Raw genomic sequence first — 7500 nt, forward strand, 5'->3', positions numbered from 1 at the left:
TAGATGTACAGCTATTGCCTGTGTGAGTGGAGATTTCCAGTGCAAATACAGACACACAGACAGACATTCCTAGACAAACACTAGGAAAATATACACATTAAATATACACTACATATACAGTGAGTCCTAGCACCTAAAACAGGCAGGTGTTGTGTGTAAGAGACAGCTACAAAAATATGGGGTCAATATGAGATGGAGGCATTGAGGTGTACACTCTTCTCACTTGTTTGTTTGTGCATTCATGGATTTTCGTTGTGCTATATTCGCTGCAGGATCTGATACACACCCATCTTTGTTGTGCTCATCTAAAGATGTCTGGGCATATCTAAAAGATATTTCACAGTACAGGCTCTCAACCTTCCATCTTTTGAAGTGCCCCTACATAAAGATGCCATTAGAGTTGCTGCAAAATCGGTTTTTGACAGATTACAGCGGTGACTTTCACAAGGCACGGTTCTTAACAAAAACATCAAGAGTGCCCTCTTGTGGTGAGCTCTGATAGATATGCAACATTGCGCCCCTTGACGCAAAACGTGGATTACCTTTATTCTTCTTATAACAATCTTATAAGAGCTTAAATATCTATATAAGGGGAAATAGACATAGATTTATTTACTTTTTAAAAATTAGAAATGATAATTATATTTCAGAAATAAAAATTATGATATACACTTGACATTTCCCTCTGAAATACATTTTTCCAAGACAAAATCCTTTTTTTTTCCTTTTGTATAATAGCAAATTATTTGGAGACAAGTGTTCAGGTGAGAAGACTTGGACAGGGTGTGCACTGGCCAGTAAGATTGTTTTAAGAAAGGAGGACTTTTATTTCTAATACTGACTGCTCAGACCTTGTGTCTGTAATTTATACAGAGCGATAGAGAACTCTTTCCCAAAATATTGGATACAATGTGGTATTGATTAGTGACCAGTTTCCATCGCCCACCTTCAAAGAACACTAGGTGTAGCTGTTGTACATTTTGTACATGAGGTTCTTATCTCACACAAGGCATACCAGTACACTTGTGACATGAACACCTGTCATCTCAAATTTTCTGCATCATTCAATATATGCTGATTCGCTCTATTAGCCTGGCGCACAAATTAGCCTAGGTGGCAGACATATTTTAACATCTGCAAAAAAATGAATGATGACAATATCTACAATATAATGCAGCTTGCTGTTTACTTTACACACAGAGTGTTTATAACTCTGCCCTGCAAAAATATAGGGAAAAAAAGAAAAAAAAAAAAGAAAAAACAAATATAAATATAAATAATGCAATTTATAAGTGACATCTCAGCCGCGTACCCCTGAAACCCGCAAGAAGACAGTGGCTTTAATGAACCTCCTGCAAATAAGCTGCACAGTAATCAGAATTCAAGCTGAAATAGTTTAAGAGCTCAGTGAACTGGAATAAAAGGTTGGGGATTGAACGGCTGAATGTGTCACTGCCAGAATAAAGAGTTAGACAGATGAGCAAACCATTTGTAGGCAAAACAGCTTTTTATCTAGAATGTCTTGTTCCACATTTAATAGTACATTCAGACTGGTTGCATAAATGAATGTAATGGACAAAGTGTGATAAGCAGACAACTAAGTTTAAGGTTTGTGGTTTTTCATGTTCTAGCATTGTTTGAAGTGCAATGTTTTCCTCCACCAGAGGAATGCCTCATTGGTGTCTCACTAGTGAAAAACTCTTTCTCCATATTTGGACCTGTGATGCAGTGGCACAACCACACCTGTGACAGGAGGCATCTCTCGAAGGTGGAGGTGCACTGGCCAGTGGGCTGTGTAATGGGGGCAGGCACTGGGGTGTGGACAGGGTTGAGGTCAGCATCCAGCTCCTACACACAAGTATATATACACAAGCAAACACACACACACACACACACACACACACACACACACACACACACACACACACACACACATGCAGACATGCACAAACAAATAGGAACCAGGCTGTGGCCATCCATCTCAGGTTTCATTCCAGATAACTTTGGCCATTATCTGAAAAGTTCTTTAAGAATAAGAAATGATAAACAAAACATCTTTATGTCACTTGCCTATCAAATGGGAATCAACCCAGAGTGCATAAAAGGTGAGGAGTGTGAAAGGATCTGAGTGTGACTCTTGGAGGATATGCCTCTATCTCTGCTTTGGAGAGGTGTCTTCTGGCCTGGGAGTGCTGTGTTGGCCTAAAAGTGCTTATCAGTGTGTTTGTTTAGATGCCAATAGGTTCTAATGGGATTCTGCAATATAAGTCTACTGAATTTCCCATGTTTTTTGTGCATGCATGAGGTTCTGAAGGTTTTTAAACTCAGACATTGCACCATAATTTTCCATGGCTTGACTGTAAAACTCACTGCAGCACTGAAACCAACTCGCATGCACAGGAGTAAGCATCGAAGGCATTCTTTACCACACTGCCTGTGGAAAGTCCACAAATCCTCCAGTTCTTTTCGACCTTTAGATGCCCTGTTTCCACAGGTGTGGGACTGAGGAAAAGGTGCGCTGAACACCTTCCATTTATACAGCAATTCTGCATATCAACTTGAAGCACACTCTCACCAATTCATCTAATGTGCACCCACAAATCTTGTGCAAATTGCACATAGGGTCTTCCATAATGCACTAACTCTGTACCTCCTGAGATTGAGATAAATAAACAAATAAATGAATAAGTCTACAATCTGTGAACTGCAGAATTTGACTAACGATTTTACTAACATCCCCATCCTCTGTGCTCTTTAGCTCCAGTAAGGCACAGCTTATGGCCATTCGACAGGCAAATCAATTAGTAGAACATTCCGGACATTAGGCTGTGGGGCTCTTCCCGCCCACGAGGACTAAACTGTTCTCTATTGCCTGTGGAAATACTGTGTATTCACTAAGGTTTACAGACAAAAGACATCCTTAGGCAATAAAAATAATCAAACAAACTTCACTCATATACTCATATTGAATGAATACCATTTAAATTTGCATTTCCTGCACAGGATTCAGGGTAGGAGCAGTGCTGCAGTACAAACTTAGACCTTTTAGCTCTGCATCTTCTAGGAAAGCCAAGCATCTCCATTGACATCAGTTATCTGAAAGAAAGTGCTGTCCTGTTACTCCATTTCTATGTTGAATATTAATGAAGTATATATGTGCATTTCCTCCTGACTAGTCAAAACTCAGAAAGGACTCAGTGACCTGTAGGCTAAGAACTTGTTAGCAACCAAAACTGTCGGAGGACTTCGAGAGCGTGTGCCAGCCGAGATGCCTTCTGCAGTGTATCGTCTTTGATCGAATAAAGCATGGAACTAGCGTGGTAGGATGTTTTCCTTCATAATGGATGCTGTTCTTTGCATCATTTGCAGAGACTGAAAGGTGCTCTTAATAAATGAATGTGCTCAATATGGAAATATTGAACAATTGCTGGAGAGAAGTGGTGCGGTGGACAGTGATTCGGTCTGGATGACACAGAGGTGGGTAAAATCGAAAACAACAGTGCCTCATGATGCTAACAACAATAGCTGCTGTTGAAGCTGGTTCTGCAACACCACACCTGCTGCATTCTTCCTGATAGGCTCCTGGTCCCGGTGGCCAGCTGATAGGTACTTATGTGAGACATGAGAGACTACTCAACAGGACAAACATGGGCTACAGATAGCAGCTAATCAGCATTAGCAACTCAGCAACACTGGAAGACAAACATGGCCCTTGAGGGTCTGTTTGGATCTATAAATGAAACGCAGACATTTGTTTACAGACAGTAAGTGAGCATGTTAATTGGTGTCCAGCTGCAGATCCTGTTTAGCATATCATAGGCTAGCCTTTTATTAGCCAGGTCTTGATTAGCCCAGGTAATGCATTAATGTGGCATCAGCATCCACATATTAAAACAGCAGGCCCGGCCAGGTCATCACTAATGTGCAGAGACAATGCAAGCAGGAACAGGGGAAGATTCAAACCAAATTCATAATGCATCCATTCTGACTGAAGCATTGCCACCATATTAGCAAGTGAAAATATGTTTTTTTCCAGTGTTGCAGCTGGGTGCTTTATTGCTAGGAAAGCAAGAGTGTGAATGACAGGGAGAAGGGGAGTCTGTTGTTATGGGGTTTGGTTTGAACCACTCATCACCTAAAGCACATTAGAAATATTGTCAGATAGCTTCACTGGGATCATTTCCTTACCCAGCCCAGCCCTTACTGTATGATAACACATGCTGGGTATGATAGCTGGCACAACTTCCTCTGGAGCGCAACAATGATCAAAATGATCTCAGCTGCCTCTACTCTTCCGCAGTGGTTCAGTGGGTCAGGTGTGGAGGGGGCCTGGCGGACTCTGGCACGTCCAGCTCCTCTCTCTGTCCTACCAGCCGCAGCACCATGATGACAGAAGACCCAGGGCTGAAGGCAAGCTTTTCTCTCCGTTAGTTCGACCCCTCAATCTGAATTACAGGCAGGATCGCATCGTTTCTGCCTCACTCCTGCAAGCCGCTTCATGCCTTTCCACAGTGGCAACGAAGGGTCGGTTCAGGAGAGGGTGGGAGCGAATTAAATAAACATGAAATTGAACGCAAGCTGCAAGAAGAAAAAAAAATGTGTATTTTTCATCTGAGACATAATAAATGTCCATTTGACAATAATAGCTTTTTAAGACCAGGGAATGCTAAAATGAAAGAATCTGAGACTAGAAGTGTGTTTTCAATGCTGAAACTGCAAACTGCTCAGGCTGAGAATTCTCTCAAGAATTCCTCTCTGGATTCATGTTATATTTGCGATACACTGTACTTTTGACAGTTTTTGCTATTGTTTATAAATTGCTCGATATAAATAGCATCTTGCGGGGTGAACATAAAGTTGTAAAAGACTTTTATGATATGACCCAGTCATATTGGCTATGACACAACATACTAATGAGTATCTCTCTTCTAGCCTGTCCTAGCCCCCTAGTTCACTTCCCTTCAAGTGCTTAGCCTCATTAAGTCAATGGAATATAAAATCCCATCCAATTATGTGTTATTCCTCCCCACTTTTCCAAACAAACAGGGCTATTTGCATATTGCCTAATGGATTGCATGTCAGCTAGAAGAGGGGATAAGAGCGGATAATGCATCATATAGTCCATTTATCCACAGAAAGCATGTATTCCCTAATGGCACTGTGTAACCTTTGCAATCTGGAGGCAATGTCTTCCAACCACACTGCCAAAAATGGCACAGACACTTTTACCTTTGATCCTGTAAATACGTAGTTTGGTCATTTTGGAGTGTGGTTTCTAAAATATGTCAGCTTCAGAGAGGATCTATAAGAAGTGTTTTCAGTTTATTCAGGACATTGTATGCTCTAAAGGTTTTAGAAGAAGATAAACAAGTTAAGGAGCTGAAAATAAAATATTTGAATAATAACTTTACACAGCACCCAAGAATTTAATTGGGTCAGGAAATGACAGGGAAATCATTCAAAGATAAGATACAATCACTCTCACACACACACACACACACACACACACACACATGCGCACGTGCGCGCAGGTTTGCTCTTTCGCCAGCTTTTCGCTTAATTTTGCTTCGTAGTGCTGGGGAGTGTGCTTCTTTGTTTAAGAGGGGGAAAATGTGAGAAGCAAAGGAGAGAGGGAGATTGATGTGTCTTTTTCATCTGGGTTCAAATGCCCTGGGCCAGGCACCTGAGCCACTGTGGTGCAGGTTGGGGACCTGCAGCAACGTGCCTCCCCGTGCCTGTCACCCACACTCCGAACAATGGGCAAGGAAGGAAATCATTAAACCCAGCGCTTATGGCGGAATGGCAGAGCAGAGCTTATCTATTCAGAAGCCTTCCTCTACATCCAGTCCAATGTGAGCAAATGGGAAACGTAATTTGGAATTTGCCAGATGTCCCCAGATGCCCCCTGATGTCCCCAGATGTCATCAGTGCAGTACAGTCCCATTCCAATGTTGAGGTAAGCATGTAAGCCGCAAACTGCACTGACCTCAAAACATCATAATGTGCCAGACATCCTACTTTATTGTAAAGCTAAATTATTTCTATATGTAATTCATTATGGCATTTTGAAATCAGGTAGTACCAAGTGGAGTCTGCATTAAAAATGACCCTTCTTGACCCTTTCTCAGTGCGTTCGTAAAAACGTCTAGACTAAATCCTTTCCTGTGATGACACTGTATTCCTTCTCCATCCCATCACTTAAAATGTCTCAATTTTTAATATGAAGTGTCTTGTTGAACTGCACTTATGTGCTGCTACATGAAAGGTTATGAGCGTAAATACATGCTGAGTGTAGGTGGAACGTGTTGTTTAAGTGGGTATAAGTAGGTCATTGCATCTCTGTGCTTGGCGGCTGATTCATTCGATTTTGCACTCATTTATTGTGCAATGAAAAGATGGGAAAGAATACTTCAATTCAGGGCATGTTTCACATCAGCCCACAATATAACCATTTATCTACAGTAATGACAGCAAGGCTCTTTTCTCAGACAGAGGAAAAGTGAGTTATATTCTCCTCCTCTCTTTCTCTTCCTGACACTCTCCCTGTATGTGGAGGTGATCAGCAGTGTGCTACAGTACTGGCTATGTGTGTGAACTGCATAGATAAGTCACTGTGTCTCAGTAAACAGGACTGACATTAGTAATACCTGTCTCAGTCAGGGGAACATCACCAAAACCTGTCCACGGATGCTCCAGAATACTGATTCAAAAGTGCAGTAGGCATATATTTTGGGCAGTATTGTGAATTTATAATGCTATAATCATATGTGCAGAAGTGCTTCCCATTCTTAAGATCACATTTAAGGTCACAGATTTGTGGTACATCATAGAAATAAAGCTGAGTCAGAAATGTTCAGTTATAAAATCATTAGATGTAGAATCTTCAAGTAGTGAAGATATTTCCAGGAAAATGACTTTTTAGGTTAGTTTATTGTCAGCTATTCGAGCCAGGTTTTTTACACAAGCCTTTTATGAAAGGGTTGCACCTGACGATCGTTTGCCTAACTAAACCCAACTGGCTCAGCTTTAATTGTCTTTCTTTTAAAAGTGTACTTAACCTTTTTTCCTTTTGTTTACAGGCGCTAAGCATATCATCTCTGCCTTCATCAGAGAGCAGGACTTGAACTGCTCTCTTAAAAGCACAGACATTATGTAAGCACCCCGATACTTGAAATTTTATTCGTAACTCCACTGTACAAAAACTTGTGGATCAGGAAGTGAAAAGCCTTCTCAGCAACAGCCCTGTAGTCCCACGATGTGCCTGTAAGCGGGCAGGCATGAATCATCCATCCATCCAAAACAAAAAAAGAAAAACAGAATAGGGCAAAAAAAACCATTCCTTTGCATCTCGACAGAGTCACACATTCAAGCATTTGGGAAAGTTGCTTGGGTTCCTTGAGATGCTGCTTTTAGAGGTTGGGCTGAATGGAGCCTCTCGTCCCGAGCACACTGCCCGCTCTGGCTAATCTGGACATTGGTATTCGCGGGCGCTGGCGACGC

At 41.5% G+C, this 7500-nt stretch overlaps 1 long non-coding RNA gene across 1 annotated transcript in view; it reads right to left on the bottom strand.

Moving 5' to 3' along the window:
* Nucleotides 1-7500, bottom strand: part of LOC145658491 (uncharacterized) — a 9400-nt gene that overhangs the window by 519 nt on the left and 1381 nt on the right. Inside the window, exon 2 of the long non-coding RNA XR_014124048.1 lies at nucleotides 1744-1848. This is a non-coding gene — a long non-coding RNA (uncharacterized LOC145658491). The remainder of the gene's footprint in view (nucleotides 1-1743; nucleotides 1849-7500) is intronic.

The sequence above is a fragment of the Electrophorus electricus genome, chromosome 6, assembly GCF_041902795.1.
Source record: "Electrophorus electricus isolate QZ-2024a chromosome 6, ASM4190279v1, whole genome shotgun sequence".
Classification (NCBI taxonomy): Eukaryota; Metazoa; Chordata; class Actinopteri; order Gymnotiformes; family Gymnotidae; genus Electrophorus; species Electrophorus electricus.